Source organism: Pseudorca crassidens, chromosome 2 (genome assembly GCF_039906515.1).
Source record: "Pseudorca crassidens isolate mPseCra1 chromosome 2, mPseCra1.hap1, whole genome shotgun sequence".
In the NCBI taxonomy this organism is placed as follows: domain Eukaryota; kingdom Metazoa; phylum Chordata; class Mammalia; order Artiodactyla; family Delphinidae; genus Pseudorca; species Pseudorca crassidens.
The window spans coordinates 53,567,501-53,588,608 of NC_090297.1; positions in this window are offsets into that span (position 1 = coordinate 53,567,501).

Consider the following 21,108-nt stretch of genomic DNA (forward strand, 5'->3'; position numbering starts at 1 on the left):
GCGACATTTTCGCCATCTTTCAAAGCCTCGTTATCCTTGTGAAAGTCACGGTTTCCTCTGGCTGCAGGCAGCTGCGGCAGACCCAAATGTCTGCTCACCTCCCACATTTGTCAACCCGTTCATTACAGTGGTGAATTTGACACATCAGAAATGTCCCTTTGACAGGAAAGTTTATCCTGGAATGAAAACTGAAGCAAAAGAAAGAAAACCAAAGAAAGATGAAAGTGTAATTTATATTCTCGGATTTGCAATTGTAGTCTTGTCTTAAAGGCAGGATATATGTCAGCTCTTGAGGAGCTGGGAGATGCTTGCTCCCGGAGCCTGGGGGCTCGCACGGGCCTGATCAGGGGCACAGAGGGCCTTGTTCATTTCACAACCCAGTGGGGCTTCCAGACACTGAGTCGCTGTCACTCTGGGCTGGCCGGCCGCCCACGAGTCCACCCGCGGCACAAGGAACTCACATGTCTTGGGAGAAATTAGCCCATAAACTCCAAAAGGCGGGAGAACCTAGTATTTGGCTGCCACAAACATGAGGCGACTAACACACTGGTTAATCAATAACCCAATTTTGTTTAATCCCTAGGTCCTCACATTTGACACCTTTTGTCCCCTTTTCCATTTTTACTGCACCGAAAAGTCAGCCAGCCTTCCTTTTTGTTTTTTGAGGCAGAGGAGGATGAAGGGTTGGGGGAGGGGAAGCTAGACTATCTTGCTCCTTATCTGAAAAGTGACCAGATGTTCTGAGCTTGCCTTGCCTATGTCCCTGTACGTCCCCCAGCTCCCCACAGCCTCCAAAAGGACAAAACCTTAATAGACTATCAAAGCGACTCTGGTGAACGACACACACCTAACTGAAGTAGTAACTGTAGAATCATTATCAGTTATAACCCCAACCAAATATGATTGTATATTCAATTGGCTTGGTGTAGATAAATGTATGTTTGTTCAATAAATGCATCTGTCAAGATTTTTCTATGCTCTAAGCTGGATTTTCATTAATGAAGGAAGTATTAATTTAAATTAAGCACTCAGAGACATTTATTAGTAAGGTAATCAGCAGCAAATAAGCTGGTTAATCAGTCTCTATATCCATATATATCTTTCAGAATCAATGTTTTCAACTGAGACCATTGCCAAGTGGTTAGAATAAGACAGAGAGAAAGCCCGCATGAAATACATTTCATTTGCTCGGCTAATGTCTGCGGAGCCCTATTGGCGTCTCCAACTGCACTCATTGATGCAGCTACAACGACTGTATAAAATGTGTTAGATTGGCATGAAAAGGCACTGACTGAGAGCTGGTGGGGTTTCCATTATCTGGGTGGACATCTTATTTACTTTAGGGGATCCTGAGGGCAGGATGAAAGTATATGAGAACTGAGATGGGGCGTGGGACGTAAGCTGATGGGGTTTTTGGGTTGGTGAGGGGTGGCGGATAGGGAGGTTTACAATCATCCAGGCTATGCAAAATGCGGCTTTGTGATGCCCCTGGTCTCCCTCGCACCCTCAGGAGAAGGACCGGTGGGTGGAACATTTTCCTAATTAGAATCTGCAAAATTATGAAACTGGAAGCCCTGTGGTTCCTTGCATTTTAGAGATTGTGATTTTATAGAGCCCATCCCTTCAGTGTAGCTCAAAAGCTGGGTAGAGGAGAAAGTGTCATTTTTAACTTCAACCAGGAGTCACATAAAGGAGGGCAGGGATTGCTTCTCAAGGCACATCGTGCTCTTTAGTCATTTGAATTGCTTCTGAATCCCTCGGGATACTGTACATGGCATGGTACCGTTCCTTCTGTTGATTCCTGGGGTTACCAGCCCCCTGCCGAGTGCATACTTAAGTCAATATTTCTGTTAATTGTTACATTACAAATTGTTCCATATCCCAGTGGTGGGAGTTCACGCTGATGCCAGCCATGGAATGACAACACCTACACACAGTCCCAAGAGGTCCTCACGTGCTGTGGGATTTGCCTTTTGAGAATTTTATTTAGTATATCATTCACACGTCAGCACTAATAGAATAGACAGAGGATGGCAATAGATTTATTTGCAGCCTATCAAATCCTAAGTGGAGAGGGCTTATTGCCATGTTTTAAGTGTGCCTGGGACACCTGGAGTTCAGTAATGTGTTCATATGCTTATACTCACTTCCACCTCAATTTTCAACCCCAAGATCTGTCGGACAATGGGTCTAATTTTGAGTCATGTAAACTATGATAATTAAAAGCTGAGACAGATGCATTAAGAGAATATATTTCTTACATTACGCAAATGCACTTTATTTGTATGTGTTTGTTTGGTCTGCAACTCATGGAGAGCTTTGAGAAAAAGTGTGGTTTCTGTGGGAACTATTTGAAGACTTTAAGTTTCTGAATCTGGAATCTGCAAAGTTGGAAGCTTAAATGGACTGGTGAGTTGGACCCTTTCCTCCCCCAATCTAGGGTCTAGGGCACATGCGCTCTGTCAGACTCTGGGCAAATCATGCCTAACTTCTCCTCCTTGCAGATAAAGCTGATGCTAACTTTCCCCAAGTGCTGGCTGTCACAGCCAATGGAATGCTCAGGATTTATGAGAAATATCATTAGCTCTTTGGAAGAAGGCACTCGGAATAAAATAAGCCTTTTTTGACCAAAGTCATCATTGAAGGTTTTTTTCTCCCCTTTGGAAATTTGAAAGGGAAAAAAGTACTAAAAAGGATGTTGGGTTTGCTCATACAGAATAATCCTACAGAGACATCAGCCCTGATAACTGGGCATGAAAACCGCACACCCTATCTTGTGCTTAACCCAGTGGAATCCTGTGGAGAACTGGGTGGCCCGTGGGACTTGGAGGCAGTGCCATTCATTCTTAAGGGCTATGTTCTCCCTGACAAAGTGGTTGGGAAACTCTCTTCTCACTCCTACTTTTTCTCCCATTGTTCCCTAAAAGACCCAAAGTGCCAGTGGTCACTAAATCTCCCATAACAAGCAGTGACTTTGTATTAAAATGTATATAATATAACCACGTAGTAGATGCCACATATATCAAGTAATTCCCATATAATTAACTCATTTAATTTCCAAAACTATCCTATGACATGGAGACTTTTATCATGCTTCATTTTACAGATGAGGAAACTGAGTCACACAAGGTCACACATTCAGGACTGTTTGACTTAAAAACCTAAGCATTGAACTACCCAGCTCAGTGAATTTAGCCAAGGCTAATGTGACTACTGCTGGCACAAGGGTTATCTCCGGGTCTCTTAGTATTTTGAAATATCCCTGAAGGATTCCCCTCCCTCTTCATCACTACCCCACTGGAGCTTAGCTAAATATTCAGCTCCTTTGTGTCTGTGCTCTGCACTCATTGTCAATGCTTCTTACAAAGGAGACAGATCCCCACACATGGCCACCCCTGTCCTGCTTCTAACCCCCAAGTTGTGAAACAGGGCTGAGTGCTGACAGAATGAGCAGAGAGGCTGCTCATTCCTCAGTGACTCCAGAGAAGTCCAAGTCATATGAAGAGGACAGCCTAGGTAGGAAACTCAGCTCTCTTACTTGTTAGCCATATAACTGTGGGCAGGTAACTTGATCTCATGGTGCCTCAGTTTCCTCATCTGTGAAATGGGAAAAATAGCAGCATGTACTTTATAGGGGTATTATGAGGATCAAATGAGTTGTTTGTTTGGTGTTTGGTGTGTGGTCAGAGCCATATATCTTAGTAGTTCCTGTTATGATTCCTTGTGTAACTCTCAAAGTATAGACTGAGACAATGATCTTAAAAATTTTGGCTCACTCCAGATTGTCAGTTTGCATCACTGAGACAAGGACGGATTTGTCCACCACTACTGGGAGAACTGGGTGGCCCGCAGAATTGGCCTACTGTTCCGAAGTTATCTAGACATGCCCCCAATATAAAAGCTTGTCCACAAAATTGCGTGGTTCGTCTATTTGTAAGAAATGCCTTTCATTCCACAAAAACGTTCTTGCTCTGGACCAGGTAGATTCTAGAAACACAAAGCTGAACAAGCCTAAGGCTTGGTTCCCTTTCCCAAAGACCACACGATCTAGATGGCGGCAAATAACCTAACTGTAATACAACATGGCAAATGTAGTAAAAGTCTCAAGGAAAGCATGAAAAAGGTGGAGGGGCTTAACTACGTTTGTAACTGCTGGGTCAGAACAGTCATTGAAGACTTCCCAAATTAAGTGACATTTGAACCAGGGCTTGAAGAATGAGTTAGAGTTTGCTTTTGGAGAACAGGAGATGAATATGGGCAACCAAGAAGAAAGAACGTCTTGAAGATATGCACGAAGCTATAAAAATCTGGACTGTGTTTAAGGAACATTCTCTGTAGGGCAACGGTGGGGTTCACACTGGGATGAAGCAGGCTGTGAAGGGAATCACTTGTTTCCTAAAGACAGGAAGTAATGATGTTTAAATTCTTTGGTTGTAAGCAACAGAAATGAATTCTGGCAGCTTAAGCAAAAGGAAACGTTACAGAACTTAATCATTCCTGTAAATGATTTACAGGCCACCAACAGGAGGGGAGGGAAGGCAGTGTTCTTTGGGCATTGCCCCACTGTTTCTTCTACCTTTGTTTCACTATGATTAAAAAAATCCCAGGAGGGGGCTTCCCTGGTGGCTCAGTGGTTGAGAGTCCGCCTGCCGATGCAGGGGACATGGGTTCGTGCCCCCATCCGTGAAGATTCCACATGCCGCGGAGCGGCTGGGCCCGTGAGCCATGGCCGCTGAGCCTGCGCGTCCGGAGCCTGTGCTCCGCAACGGGGGAGGCCACAACAGTGACAGGCCCGTGTACCGCAAAAAAAAAAAAAAAAATCCCAGGAGAGAGATTCTGATTGGCTGAGCTCAAGTCACATGCTCACCACAGGGTTTTACTAGGTGATGGAAGGAAAGATGGGGTAGGCAGACCCTCCAGGACCCCTTCAACTTCTAAAATGACAGCACACTAGAGGGTGCCAAGACTATGCCTAATCAGGAAAGGTAATTCCCCTAAAGGAAATCAGGGTGCTGATAGGAAGGGCAACTATGTGATGGATAGACAAAAAATAACAGATGTCCATTACAAATAAAAATAATAATAGCTTCTGTTTATTAACCATATGTCATATACCATGCTGAATACATATTTTTCATATTTGTTTTATTTAACCCTCATAACAATTCTAGGAGCAGGTGTACTCCCACTTTATAGGGTTGGGGTAGGCATATCCCATTTTTACAAATGAAAAAAACTGCAGCTCGGAGAGGTTAGGTTCCTTGCCCAAGGTCACACAGCTAGTAAGTGAGCAAGTCAGAACTCAAACCCAAATGTCTCTAGTGACAAAGCTCTAAATGATTGCACTTTGTACCTCCAAGTTTTTGGGTGGAGTGCAAATGTCTGCAGGTTGACATCAGCTCCCCACTGTCCCACCTCAGCCTTTCCTTCTGCCCTACCACACCTGAATAATCACTATCAATTTTGGGGGGGGCCCAAAGATCCACATCGTGGAAAGGAGCAGAGTTACCTTGCCTGTAGGTTGTACAAACCAGCTGGTCAGCATCCTCTGCACTTGGGCTAAAACCTAGTCTCTCGAATCCTTTGTGGGTAATATGCAAAACCCCAAATCAATTCATTCCAAAGCAATTTACAACGACACTTCCTTTTGAGCCCCAGGAATGGGAAGGTACACATTCGCAGGGCTCTGAAGCATGTTGTTTTAATTAATGACTGAGCAGGAGCTTCTGCAATCCCTGAGGGCAGATCCACCCTCATTTAAAAGAATTCCACAGGAATTAAACTTACCCCAGAAGGTAGCACGGCTCACTTGCTCATCTCGTGGTAACTTCTCCCACAGTACTGGGCCTGCCATTTTCAAATCTAGCATCACATATTTAGTATAAATGGGGAAAACTATTTATTCACGTCATCTAGTCACCTAGTCAGCCAGTGGGTCATTAATCTAGTCTCTAGTGCTAAATGCTTATAAGTGTTATTTAACCCACCTAAACAGTGAAAGGTAGGCATAGGATCCTCATTTTATAGACAAGGAAATGGCATCTCAGGTAGGTGAAGCAGCTAGCTTAAGGCCACACAGTAAGGGGCTCTTTCCCAGCTGCTGTGCAGTGTTCTGAGTCTTAGCACTCAGCAAATGTTCACTGACCTGAATCTTTTTACAGATTTTGAGCAGCAGTGATGGCTCTGTTCCAGTCTTCACAGGTACCTTCCCTGAGTCATCCAGAAAGGACCCATGTTGCCTCCTGCCAGGAAAGGATGCCTGAGAGTTCCAGCAAGACAGAGACTCTTGAACTGATCTGCCCATTCCCAGAGCTGTCCTCTCCAAGTCACCATCCACACTGGCCACCAGTGATGTGTCTAAAGTGCAAAACCAATCATGCCACTTTGGAGCTTAACATCCTTCGATGGCTCCCAATTACCTTCACTAGAAAATCCACATTCACATGGAGTGCAAGATGCTTCATGATCTGGCCCTTGCCTACCCCCTCTGTCTCATCTACGAGAATATCCTCCCATGCTCTCTTCAACGTCCTCCCATGCTCTCTTCATGCTTGTTGGTCGTACAACTCTCCCAACACCCTTAAAGGCACTGACACACCTCTGTTCACTTGTTCTTTGTACACCCCCCTTCCCTTCTATATCTGTCTAGCTAACGCCTATTCAACCTTCAAAACTCAGCTCAGCCATCCTCTCTCTGGAAAGTTCCCACCAGCATGATTGTGTCCATCCTCTGTGCTCCTCTGAAGACTCCCATAGCAAACCAGGGGGACCATCACTCTGAGCTGTAATGATACGGGTGACAGGAAGTTTTGGGGCTGCATAGGACATAAATCCCTACTCAAATGAGAATAAACAAAAAGGAAATAGTAAACCTATCTCACATAAAGGCCATTTGTAAGTATAGTGGGCTTCAGATGTGATTCAATCAGTGTTTATTCTTTGGTTCTCTGTAATTTTCTCAGATCTGCCATTAATTTCATCCTCAGGCTAACTTCCCCAAAGGCAGCTAAGAGGGCTGCTAACAGCAGTTGGGGCAATACAGCTAGAGGGGAAGAGAGAGAACCTTCTCCTTGGTTGTCCTTCCCTTTGGTGTGATGAGGTCAATTTAGGTCGCATGCACATCCTTGGACCAATTTACCACCACCCAGGGAATGTGGACTACTAATTGGCTGAAGCTAGGATACCTGAGTGAATCACAGACAAGTACGTGTGTAGGAGTCCCATGATTGGTTTAGCCCACTATGAATCAGCGTCCCCTAAGTCACATAGCTTAGGTAGAGGAGGGGTGGGTACCTGAATAAAGATGGAGTTCTGCCAGGAAGGAGGAAGAAGGCAATGGATGCTGTCTAAGCCACTTCATTGGCCGCTTGAGTGCATACACACATCTGTCATCTCATAAGACTGTAAGCCTCCCGAGGACAAAGATGCTGATTTGTTTATCTCCGCATCCTGCCATTCACCACAATACCTGAGTAACCTTTGGGGAAAAAAAATGAGATGAGTTATAGTTATTAAAATGTTGCTGGAGCTGAAGTTTATTCACAGTAAATTAAAGGTTCAGGTTTGCATGAGGTAAAGGGGAAAGGCACTATTTCTCCCTGCTGGACCTCTGCTTGCTCTATGCATTAGACCCTTGTAAGAGACATGTTTCTGTCTGCCAGGCTTTAGAAACAGTGATCTAAGAGTCAGACATTTCTTATTAAAGTTTAAAAAACATAGCTTTAAGTCATGCATTATATTGAACGCTTTCATATCTCATCTGATTCAGTAGGTTGTAAACCTCACAGAGGTCACATTTTGTAACAGTAGTCACTTTTTACATCTCCAAACATTAAATAAAAATAAGAATTATTATGAAGAATAGAGATGTCCGTAGAGACCACTAACATGACACGTGGATATTATTATTATTAAGGACAGTATTATTTGGAGTCTGAAGTTTACAATGGCTGGCTCATCTCTAAGCTTCATTTTTTCCTTATTGAATTGAAGAGGAAAGGGCAGATTCTATCAATGCTCATCTGTTTTTTAAAAAAAAACCTGTTTAAAATATGGGTTCTTAACCCACAGCAACCTAGTGATGCTATGAATCCCTAAAACAGATGCAAAATTGTGTGCATGTGAACATTTTTATCAAGAGAGAGATCATAGTTTTTGTTATATTCTCAAAAGGGTTTCTGATCCACAAAAAAGTTTAAGAGCCACAGATATCAGAGGGGAATTCCCTCAAGACATTGGTTGTCCCAATGACTGGGGTTTCGCATAAAGAAGAAAAGCTTTTCCCGGGGTCAAATTATTAACTTAAATTGGTTGCTTCCAGGAAATAGGTCATCCTTGGGTTTCTTTTAGGATGTTTTAACTTCAAGAGTTTTAGAGTCAGTAGATACTTGAAATGAATGGGGCTCTGTAAGGAGAAATCAGAGAAGCAATTCCACAGCTCTCACATCCGCCCATGCCCACCCCTGAACCTTTCTTCAGCCTTTTCTTGAAGCTAAGAGGGCCTATTCTGACTCTCAAACACATCCTCGTTAGCGGCATTGTCCCCACACTTACTGGGGACACTCTGTAATTTGCCTAGCCAGCCGAGGGACTTTCCCTCAGCTAACATCTGTCAGCAGAAATACAGCTAGTGGTTGATTGCTTGTCTCTGAAACCTTACAATTTTGATGCATCATCCCCTCAACCATAATATGTAAAACAGTAAAAGGAAAGTAAAATCAGGAGGGAGTGTGGCTGTGCGCATGCACGTCCCCGGGTGTCTGTTCAGGGATGGTTCTGAAAAGGTGCTGTCTGGTTCTCCCCATGAAGCATCCTTGTCAAAGAAGGAGGATTTGTATTGTTAGTTGTCTGATTTTTCTTTGTTTCCCTTGTTTCAGTGTTCAGTTGCATTTTACTGTTCAGAACTTGAAGGATGCATTCAAACTTATGGAGCATGACATTTTAGCTATCTCATCTCACCATGATTTATCTCAATTTACTTTCCTCCAAACTGTAGTCTTGAGAAAAGCACACCACCTCCAGGTTCTCCAATGGGTAGAAGACTGTAAACGGCATTAAATGAGCCCAATGTCCGTTAACTTGTGAGCAAGGCTTACTCATTAGATCCTGATTGTTCTCCTAATGAGATGCTTTCCTTCAGGATGGGAACGTGGGAACATCCGCAATGGTCTCTGCAGTGCTTGCTCAACGTTCAATACGAAACAGCAAAGATGATGAATCAAACGATCCCCAATGAACGCGGGGATGTTCTGAACCCATCAGCCTGGCAGATCCTTAACACTTCGTATTTGAGGTTTCTGTTCCCCAAACATTTGCTCTGCCCCCAAATGATGCATTACCCGCAAAATGCATCAATCCCAGGGCCCAGGGTGTTGCTGCCAGCGTATATTTTACTGTCTTTAGTTGACTTCCATGTTAAAGTCAACCTCAGCTGAACTTTGGTGGTAAAAACTCAACTCTGTCTGCACTCTCTCTAGGAGCCTCTGCTTCTGAGTGGAATGAATCGATAATGAGGTCATGAACAAATGTTATTAATGCCTTTTATTAGTTATATGGATGTTAATGTGTCCGATCGACACACAACTTTCTACCTCTCTAGTCTAACGCGCGTGACCCTTAGTTCCCCCTCCTCTTCCTCCCTCTCTTTCATTCAGTCACAGTTACAGTGAAAGAATAATATATCACAAGCCATGACCACTTGGCTTTTATGAATTATCTGTTTAGAAAGATGCGAAGCTACCTTTTATAGCCACCATAATAGGTACTTAGACATAGTGGATCAATAGTGAACAAGTTTGCTGGTTATAGTTAATGGGTACCAAAGGGACACTCTGACAGTGACCTCTGACATTGTGTCTGACAAGAAATCTTTAGAGCAAAAAACAAGGAAGACAGTTTTTAAATTTATGAATGTAGATCCATAGCAAATCATGACAGTTTTCTTCAGGTGGAAATAATTTGGATTTGCGGGAAGTCACTCATTTCTGCACACCCCTTAATTCGGACCCCTGAACTAGAAATAGCAGTCCACTTCTACGCTTTTTGGAAACAGCTATGGTGCCAGGCCTGACACAAGCCTGCTTGTTATCCAAGGAGAACCAACTGAGATTGTTTTCCTGTCGAAAAGGACTTTTCTCTTTATGAAATGTGCTGTCATTTATAATTTTAAGCAGGCACAGATTTGTTAAACAGCTACACAGTAATGGGTTTCTATAAGAAGATCCACAGACCCATAGTTCTGGAAAGAAATTGAGCTTATGAGATATTTAAAAACCTAATGGGAATGGAATATTTTGGGTTTCTTCAAAAGATGGTTTCTGCTCTGCACATTGTCAAGGGAGTTGAATAATAAATCCATCGTTATGTGTCTGAGAGTTTGAGGCAATTATATTTTCATACATCCTGTGGAGTTGATCTTAGGGAAATCCACCAGGGTGCCTAGCCCACATTTTCCCCTCACTGCACTGCGGGGGACTCCCAAGGGTGAATGTTAACGGTGGCAAGCAGGTTTAAAAAGAGTCAGGGAAACAGGTAATTTGTGAGTGGTCTTGAAGAGAGCAGACTGCAGCATTCCACCTGGCAGAGAAATTAATATACGCGGCACCCAATCCAAAAGAGTGGAAAGGCCTGTGTGTGCAAAGCCCTCTTCACTCCACTCCACATGTACATACCGTATTATGATGTCACACTCCAGTAGCACTGCTCTGAAGTCTCAATGGTCTCCCTGCTGTTAAGCACCATTGAAAACACATTTGTCCTGACTGTTCTTTTCTTTTTAACCCCCTCTCATCTGTGTAAGATGAATCACTCCTGGATCCAGACTGACTCTGAGGGCAGAGCCAGGTCCTGACGAGGTAACCAGCCTCCTATGGCTTAAACATTTTAATTAATTTCAACACTAATGCACAAATGAGAGTTAATCACCCTGCTGCAGTGCTTTCTAATTTACTAAGTTTATTCATTAAAACTTTCCTTACTGAACTTTGATTGAATGTCATGCTTTTTTGGAGGCCTTTCAAACTGCCTTAAGGGTTTTTAAGGTGGTATCTCGGGCAGCTGCTGAAAGCTTTTAGTGTTTGCTTAAAGAGAAGAATGGGGAGGATCTGATCAGCAAGAAATCTTCTCTGTGCTGAACAAGGAGTCTTTTAGGTGGCAGGAGGCCTGTAAAAGCAGATTTATTTTTAAGCAATATACAGAAAAGAAAGGGAAACTTAAGTATCTAATAAAAGAAATAAAATCAGTCACGTTAGTACTTGGCAAAACTTGGAAATACATTTCAGGGTAGTTGCAGCCATCCTTTAAAAACCAACAGAATGATAGCAGCACTTTTATTCGTGTGGGGAGAGAGAGTCGTAATAGGTTTGCCAAACTCATTATTTGGGAATCAATGTAATACAAATCTTAGGTAAAAAAAATCACAGTTTTTTCCGTTAAATGCTGGTACCTAAATTTTTTACTGAGATATTGTTTCAGTGAAGCATTTTATTTAAAATTAACTCAAGAAAACCACAATTTTTAACTCTCTAATGAATAGTATTCAATATTAGGGGACAAAGTATCCCATACTCTCAGTTAGGGAAAGGCAGAGCTCATGCTGACAGGTAAAATATATGCAATTGATTTTTCAGTCCTTGACAATGTTGGTGTCTAAAAATGTGCTTCTTCCCAGTTTCTATCTTTCTGTGCCCCATTCTGAGACAGAAAAATTACTTTAAAAGTTTAATAAACACCCCAATAACTTGGAAGGAAAAATTCAAGTCAGAGATATTAATGAAAACACCACTTCAAATATGCCATGCATCAAAATACAAGTTTTCATATTCATTTCCACATTCTATAAATACTGCTCAGTGTTATGCAACAAGACATGACAAACTCATTTTTAAAAGGTATTTTTAACTTCAGGGAGGGAGAAAGGTTACCCAAATTCATTCTTCCTTGGAAAATGAAACTTAATGGGCAAGGGCTCACTTCTGCACTTGCAGGGGGCATGTCTTGTCATTTTGAGCTGGCTCATGAAATACTCCAACTTTCCAGGCTCTTGAAAGAGCTCTTTAAAAGAGGCTTCTCTTCAGATATGTAATCCCTGTGTCCACAAAAACACAACTGAGAGAGAAATATGTCAGTGAAAAAGAGAGAGCATGATAGCAAAATATCTGAGCATTGAGGTCAAGCAACTCGGCTTGGAATCTTGATTTTGCTATTTATTAGCTGTGTGAATTTGGACCAGTCATGGAACCTCTCTAAGTGTGGTTTCCTCACGTACGAATTTAGCATTATTATAGTAGCTATTTCATAGGACTTTTGTGAAAAATAAGAGCTAATGCCTATGTAGCATTTTCTGTATATAGTAAGTGGCATTTACAGGTGCCAAACATCGTTTACTCCTCACCCTGGTTTCAGGAATTAGTATTATTTTTATTCCCCATTTACAGATGAGGAAACTGAGTCACAGACAGGCAAAGTAACTTTCCCAAAGTCACACCACTGAGTTAGCTGAAGCTAGAGTTTCAACACTGGTAGCCTGGCTCCTGAGTCTGTGCACTTAACTCCTTTACTATATTGTTTAATTTAATTATTACTTAAATTATTTAATTTAGTTATTTACTATATTATTTAAATTAAAGACCATATGCGAAGGACATAAGATCATGCCCGGCCCAAGGAAGTGATTAATAAGGGTTAGCAATTGTTCGCTTTTATTATTATGGGTGTTCAATAAATGCTTGTTGGCTGATTGAATAAATAGATTCTGTGAGGGATTCTTGAAACCCCAGAGTACAAATACTTTTGCTAATGAGCAACTGACCTGGAGAAGTGGAAGGAATGCCTTTCAACCTTCATGCGTTTCAGTAGCATGGAAACATCTGGGTGCACATGATGGTGGGGGCTATTTTACTCCTATTTGTAGGGGGAAAAAAAGAAAAGAAAAACAATGAATAAGCTCTTTTAATATGCAAACAAGGGAAATCTAGACTAGGTGATCCTAGTCACTGGTTCCTGAATCTGGATGTGCATTAGATTCATCTGTGGGGCTTTAAAAAAATACTGATAATTGGACCTTCCCCCAGATCTACTGAATCAGAATAAATAAGGACGAAATTTAGGCAGATGTATCTTTTAAAAATATCTTATGGAAATAAAACATCATACAGAAAGGTGTACAGGTCATACATACACAGCTTGATGACTTTTTACAAAGTGAACACACTCACGTAATTAGCACCGAGAAGTCCCCCAACAGCCCTTGTGTCCCCTTCTAGTCTGTCCCCTTCCAAAGCATAACCGCTATCCTGATTTCTAACACATGCATTACTTTTTCTTGATGTTTAGTATAAAACCCAAATGGAATCATGCAGTATGTGTTCTTTAGAATCTGGCTTATTTTGCTCTACTTTGTGTTTATGAGATTCATCCATGATGCTGTGTGTAGTGTAAGGTCATCCCTTTTCGGTGCTGTCTACTGTTCCACTGTATGAATATGCTGCAGTTTATTTATTCATGCAACTGTGGCTGGGCACTTGGGTGGTCCCTTGTGAACTATTACAAATAGTGCTGCCATGAAATTCTTCTACGTCTTTTGGCAGATTTTGCATTTCTCATGGGTATTTCCCTAGGAGAGAAATTGATGAGTTGAGGGTATACCTAAGTTCAACTTCAGGAGATTGAGCATGTGTGTTTTTACAAAGCACCACAAGTGATGAACAACTAGGGCCAGGAACAACTGATCTTAGCTGGGAGGCCTTATGGATAACTCAATTGGTGTTTACAGTGTTGGAGTATAAGAAACATTTTTAAAGCCTGATGGGAATGGAATATTTGGCATTTCTTGAAAACTGGCCTTTGTCCTTCATCTAGCAAAGGAATTGGTTAACATTAGAGCTGGTGAGGGTTAGGGTTGAGGGCTGTGGAACCAAAGCAGCAAGAAGAGTAAATTGGTCTACATCTCAGGGGAAATTTTTTAATACCAGTGTCTTCGCAGTATCTTATAAAATATTACAACCCAGAGGCTCTTCTATAAGTACCCAGGAAAAAGGGAGCACCATTTCTTCTCTAGCCTGGGCTTCTGCTTTTACTCTGTTTCTGAAATCACGGAGCCCCTCCCACAGCCTCTACCCTCTGCCTAGGATACTTCTCATGGCCTCCCCTCCTTCCTCCTCTCCTGTCCCCATGACCCTCCTCTTCCAAGAAGTCTTCCTTGTTTTTCCTGTTGTCGCAATTGACTGAGAGCTCCTTGCAGGCAGGACCTTAACTTACCCATGTTGGTATAACCAGGAATTGCTGTATATTTTCAGTCAATGCTCAGTCAGTACTTTAAGAAAACTACTCTCAACAGGTATAAAATGAGCAGCTTCCTCATAAAATTTCAAGGCATTAAAAAGCATAGATCCTGTACATGTTTCCAAATGGTCCTTCCTTTGGAGTCTTTCAGGTCAGCATAATGCTTATGAGCACAGGCCCACTGACCCTGACCAGGACACGTGGAGGGGACAAAGGAGAACAGGACAAACCTTACAGAAGTTAGTTAATTGATTAACCAATCAATTAATTATTAACATGATATACAAACAGAAGAGTCTTTTCTTGGGGCTTTCAAGGAACCAGGGTTTAGCTCCAGGACTGATGTGATGGGAGAAGCGAATTGGACTTTCTGTTTATTATTAACCCCTCTAAGCCATGGTTGTCACAAAGGTGGGAAAAGCAGAGATATACTCTTCCTTTGGAGATAATACCATTCCTAAATGCTTTAGAACAAGGGGTTGCTGAGCAGGGTTGCTGCATACGACTGTGCAGGGTGTGCATTGCACAGTTCCAGAGTATGAAAATGAGCCCCTTGGAGCTGTATGCCTCCTTAATGTCATCTGTAAAAACTAATGCAGAGGGTTAGAATGAAGATTTAAAAAGCTACCATGTCTGAAACAGAGAGCACAGTGGCTGACAATGATTCATTGAACAGATTTTTGTTAAGAACTTGCTCTTAGTGGGTACTCACAGGGAGTATGCAGACATTAATAAAGAAAGAAAGAAATATATACTTACAAATTGCAGTGAGTTCTCTGAAGGGGAAAAAAACCCCACAGAGAACAGTGGAATATAACTTAGAGTTGAGGGGTAGGTATGGAAAGGGAAGGCCTCTCTGGGGATTGACATTTACGCTGAGTATACAGAAGAGTCTGAATTCCCTTAGCAGAGAGTGGGAGAAGGTAGCTTTCCCAGCTGAGCACATGCAGCACATGCAGGAGTGTGGCTGCAACACAGTCAGCAAAGGGAAGGCTGGTGTGGGCTGAGACTGGAAGTTCTTAACACATGCTGTGTCATGCTCCCTTCTCTCATTTCCCTGGTTCTGTAACTCCAGCATCCATTCCAGCTCCTGGACACTAGCTGGTGAATGATGTGATCTGGTGAGTGTTCTAAAACATTGTGATTCAACTATCCTTATGGAAATAGCTGATGTAGGTGATACTAAATTGGGGGGATTCCAGACTCTCCTTTCTCCTGCCTTTTTTCCCCTTTTAGTGCCTCCTTCATTCACTAGTCGAAGGCACTGATCTGGGCCCCGATCCTCCCACTGTCACACCCTGTGTGGATCTTTCCTGGAAGCTTCCATGCTTCAGACCTTCCCCGTGCTTCTTTTCTTTCATTCTTCATCAAATCTGGTCTATTCTATGTCCAGTTCCCTCCGGACTGGGCTAAATGCCTGACTAGCTCACGTGATTATTTAAGTTAAGTTTATAATGGCTTGTTAGGTTGACCCTTACAGGGGATTTGTAATATTTCTATCTTAGTCATTATTTTCAATATCCTGATGATAACAAATACTCGTCATTGTCAGGATATTGAATGGTCATTTCAAGCACAGGGAAAGAACAAATGGGGTAGATTTTTGGATGGCTGATAATCCAAAATTATATCCCAGAGGCTAAAACCAGGCCTTGACATAAATTAATTCAACACTCAGAATAGTTTTCTCTGCAAACGGTGTCTATGGCTTTCCCAGTCACACTAAAGTTTTTGAAGAGTTAGGTGGGAAAAGAACAGTTGAAGAGCTACGAACATTGTGAATCCATTAAGGACCTTTCAGATGGAGGCCTGACAGGGATTCCTCTGAGGGCTCTTCTTGCATCACTGGGCCTCACAGATCCCCCTTCTTTGATTGGGGTTCTCCTGGCATTGACCACTGTCCCAAATTAGAACCTGTCCCAAATTAGACTTAATTTTTTTTTTTTATCAATTAGTACATTATAGGAGAACTGGCTTTCTTGGCAAACATCAAATAGGCAATAAGAAAAGAAAAATGTCTGCCCAACTAGATGACTCTCCTCATCTGTAAGGTGGAGGATGATAGTACTTTACCCCTCAGAACTGTGAGGTCAAAAGAAACTAACATAGGTTAACGGTGTTGAGCACACAGAAGGTACTAAGAAAAGGATGTCATACCTTCTTATCCAAAATCCTTGGAGACAGATGTGTTTCAGAATCTTGACTCTGTCTGATTTTAAAAAGGTAAGGTAGTGCACATACTGTATATGGTGTAATACTTCCTGTGGACTTTGAGGAAACACATTAATATTTCTTTAATCAAATGCACGCATAACACACCAAGTGGAATAAATAAAGACTATAAATAATTTTACATCAGTTCAGGTTATGTTTTGTCACTATAATGAACTGAATGTTTGTGTCCCGCCCCCCCGAAATTCATATGTTGAAATCCTAACACCAAATGTGATGGTATTAGGAGGTGGGGCCTTTTGGAGGCAATTAGGTCATGATGGTGGAGCCCTTATGTATGGTGGAGCCCTTATGTATGAGATTAGTGCACTTATAAGAGAGACCCCAGGATTCTCTCTTGCCTTCTTTTCATCATGTGAGAACACAAGAAGTTGGCAGTTTGCAACCTGGAAGAGCTCGACAATGCTGGCACCCTGATCTCCAACTTCCAGCCTCCAGAACTGTGAGGAATAAATTTGTGTTGTTTGTAAGCCACCCAGTCTTGAGTACTTTGTTACAGCAGCCCAAACTGACTAAGACAGTCACCAAACTCATGAAAAGCACTTTTGTTTTTAGAAATTAATGAATTGCAAATAAGAGATTTCTATTATTTTATTTCTGTAACTCAACTACTAAGATTATTCCCTTCCCCCAACACTCACTAGCCATTCAAGCACCCTTTTCTTTATTCTGATTATACTTGGAAGTGCAGAAACTGATAATTTTTGATATGTTAACCGAGGGCATAAGAACTGATATGTAGACATAAGAGAGTGGACTGTTCTATATTAGCCTATGATAAAATCTAGAACCTCAAAGATTTTAGCTCAACAGAAGAGGAAATTTGAGGATAACTCAATGGCTGTGTTGTGAGTGACTGAGCTCCCTGCCATTGGAAGCATCCAAGCAGAGATGGCAGTGTATCCATCATGGATGCAGTAAGTGAATTCCTGCAATGATGTCCACAGTCCCTTCCAAGTCTAAAGCCCTATAATTCTATGTTTTTATTAAGGGATTTAGTCACAGTCAAGGGAGATTTCATCTCCATTATGCCAGGATTTGAGAAGAAGCAGGAAATTGTTATTTCCATCTGCTCACTGGGCTATAAGCAAGCTAGCAGATATCTAAGGCAGTCTGTTGCTGAATGTGCTCTGTGGGATGATATTAGAGTTCTGTGATCCAATAAGTTTGGTTAGACAATTTGGTTAGATACTGTTGGGTTAGACAATGTTAATATAATCTTTTTTAAAGGACTTATCACTGCCTTCAAAATGCTAATATATACCATAAATCTCCAAGAGGAAAGGGTAAAACACGGAGTTACTCAAGCGTATTTTTCCACAGTTTCCAATTTAGGATGTCTCTGGCAAGGTTTGTCTTCCAGGGAACACACTATGGAAAAGCAAGTCTAAGCATGTCATGTCTTGGCAAAATAAATCGAGATGTATAGATGCTGCTATGCTGGTTGCAATGCAAGGTGTTGGGAAAACAGGGATGATGAAGGCCTATTCTCAACCCTAAAACTCAGGGAGACTGAATCTGGCATGTTGGCCATTTAAGTGTTTAAGCATCTTATATTTTCACATTCACTTTTCTGAGTTCTTTCTCCTTCCTACCTTTAAATATTATGAGGAATCATTTGCTAAAGAGAAACCCAAGATACAGAGGCAGGAGAGAAGAGGACTGAGCCATTGCGGTCCCTGAGTTTGGAGGCTTCTCCTAGGCCCATAAGCCCACCTGCTGTTTGCTCACCCCAATCCCTGGCATACTGCTTCATTATTTGTCATCTCCGGGTACTAATGAGTCACTTGGAGATCTCTCTCAGATCCTAAGTGGCGGATGGAAGCGTTCAGGGCTCCAGTGAAGCCAAAGGTGCCAAGTACTCAAGCCATTTATTACCAGCATGATGAACGCCAACAATGGGTTTATACTGTCAGATTATACACTTAATTTAATTAATAAAAAAATTAAGATCGTCACCATTAACCTGCATTTGCTCAGAATGCCACAGGGGTGATTAGTTAGAACGGCACTGAAGGTTTTATAGTCCACTCTAGTAAGAATTACTTTGGTACCAATTAGGATTTTCTATAATATCACCCCATGTAATATCCCTATTACATTACACATTTTCTACAAGTGATTGAGCTCAACACAATGCAGACGCGATGTCACAAGACTCTCCCTCAGAGCGTGCATGGGAACTCCCACAAATGTTAACACGCTCACTAAGTGGAGAGGAGACCCTGCTTTTTTATACTATACAAACCCATTTCAAGGGTAATGATTCTCTGTCACAGTCTTTCAGAGCAATGGGAAATTAGACTCACACACGGCTATGAGGCTTAGGGGATAAGGCTCTCCCTTGAACATCTCAGATCTAAAATGTACCTTACTCTATATGGGAATTTTTATTTTTCAAGCCTATTTGACTTTGAAGAGCTTACTTCTAGAGTCAAAGAAGACAAAAGCATTCAGACAACTTTTTAATAACTTAAAAAAAATCAGTACATGAGTAATTCTGGTTCATTGAAGAAAAGTGGGAAAATGCAGATTTAAAAGAAAAGAGTATAGCGAGTTCCCTGGTGGTCCAGTGGTTTGGACTCAGCACTTTCACTGCTGTGGCCCTGGGGTTCAATCCCTGGTTGAGGGAACTAAGATCCCGCAAACCTCGTGGCCAGAAAAAAAAAAAAAAAGTATAAGAATCACATATGATTCCATCATCCTGAGAAATCCACTTATTACTAGGTTATATTCCTTTCCAGATTTTTTCTATGCAAATAAAATTTTATATTTTTTAAAATATAAATGAGACCATATTATATATGTAGATTCATTCAACAACAATACAACATCAACATCTTGTCAGGTCAATAACTATTTTTAAATTTTTTTTTAAAGTTTTTTTACAGGTTTACCTGTATTCATGCAACTAATCACTTATTGTGGATTTCCAATTTCTTAACATTATAAACATTAACTACGGTGAACACCTCATTGGAAAAACCTTTGGTCACATTTTATATTATGTCTATATAATATATTCTTAGAAGTGGAATTGCTGTGTCAAAATTAGGTGCATTTTAAGGCTTTTGATAGCCTTTGCCAAATCACCCTCCAAAAACGTTTTACCAGTATTTGTTCACATCAGTTTCTTCACCCAACCAGGCTTTTAAAATTCTCATTCTTTTCTGTCTTTGCTGATTAGATAGATAAAAATAGTACTGTGTCAAAGAAATCTTCATAATCTGGGTCAGAAGGATGGGTGTGATCTGAGTTGGTAGAAAGTAGGAAGGGCCAGGGATGTGGCATAAGATATTAAATATTCAAATGTCATAAGGATCCAATTATTCAGTAACATTTATTGAGCCCTCAGTCTCTGCCCAAGGGAGTTTCAGTTTGTGTGTGCGAGTGAGGGTGGGGTGGGGCAGGAGGTCAGCCATGCCAACCGACAATATGATGCAGGGCAGAAGCATGTAACGGAGAAGTGTGCAGGATGTTATGGGAGGATCTGCAGTCAGGGAAGGCTTCCGAGAGGAGGCAGCCTTGAACTGAGACCTGAAGAAGGAGGAGGAATTGGCCAGTGGGTGGTAGCAAAGGCCGAAGGACGAATCCAGCATGGCTTAGGAAAGGACTAGATGGCCTCTGTTCTTTCTACAGATTTGCTCTGATGACCTGCTACTGTCAGGCACTGTTCTAGGAGGTGACAAATGAGAGACTAGATCCCCACCCTCACAAGAGTTTCTGTTCTAATGTGGGGACTGGGTGCCCTACCGCCCCCGCCCCCCGCCCGCCTCCCGCGGAACCAACTGGTCTCAAAGAGAAGAGGAGCCTTGTTTGCCCTGTTCCATCTCGACATGCCCGGCGCCCAGAGCGAGGCCCCGATGAAATCTGGGAAGCCGTCAGAGACAAGGAAAAAATAAGGAGCAACCCGGATAAAGGGAAAGGAAAAAAATGAGTGAGGGATGAGTTGCCCGGGAAAGCAAGGGAAACAGAGAAAAGAAGAGCGGGCCAAAGAGGAGGGGGAAGGCGGGAGAGGGAAAAGAAAAGAGAGGAAGGAAGAGGGCGGTGCATCCTGCGGAGCTGCTAACCCCGCCCTAACTCCTGGGGCCCGAACCCTGCAGCAAGGCCGGGCCGCCCCCTGCTGCTCGCTCCCACCCCACGCCAGTGAGATTAGACAGGCAGGAGGGAGGACCGTCCCCAGAAGGCAGAGCAGGCCGTTTCCCTTGCTCAAATATTTATGTGCGCGGAAAGCAGCTGCGAGCCGAGCTGACAGCCAGGCCCTTCTATTTCGGAGGACTTTCTCATCAGGCTTATGTCATCTTTGGTTCTGTGGCCTAACCAAATTGGACTTTTCGTTTCTTAAAAGTATACCTGCTCCTCCCCCAAGTGTTTTTCCCCTCACTGCTTCTCAAAAATAACTACTAAAAACCTACGTCTTTCAGCCCGTCACGTTTCCTGGACTTGGCACATTCGGCTGTGAGAGTCACATCTGCTTAAGCCTCTTTTGTAGCCTTAGATTAGACACCTTGTGTCGGACTCCACCTGGCGCGACAACTTAGAAGAGATGAGAAAGTCGGCAGGAATTGGGGAAAAAAAAGTCATCCTGGGTTTCCT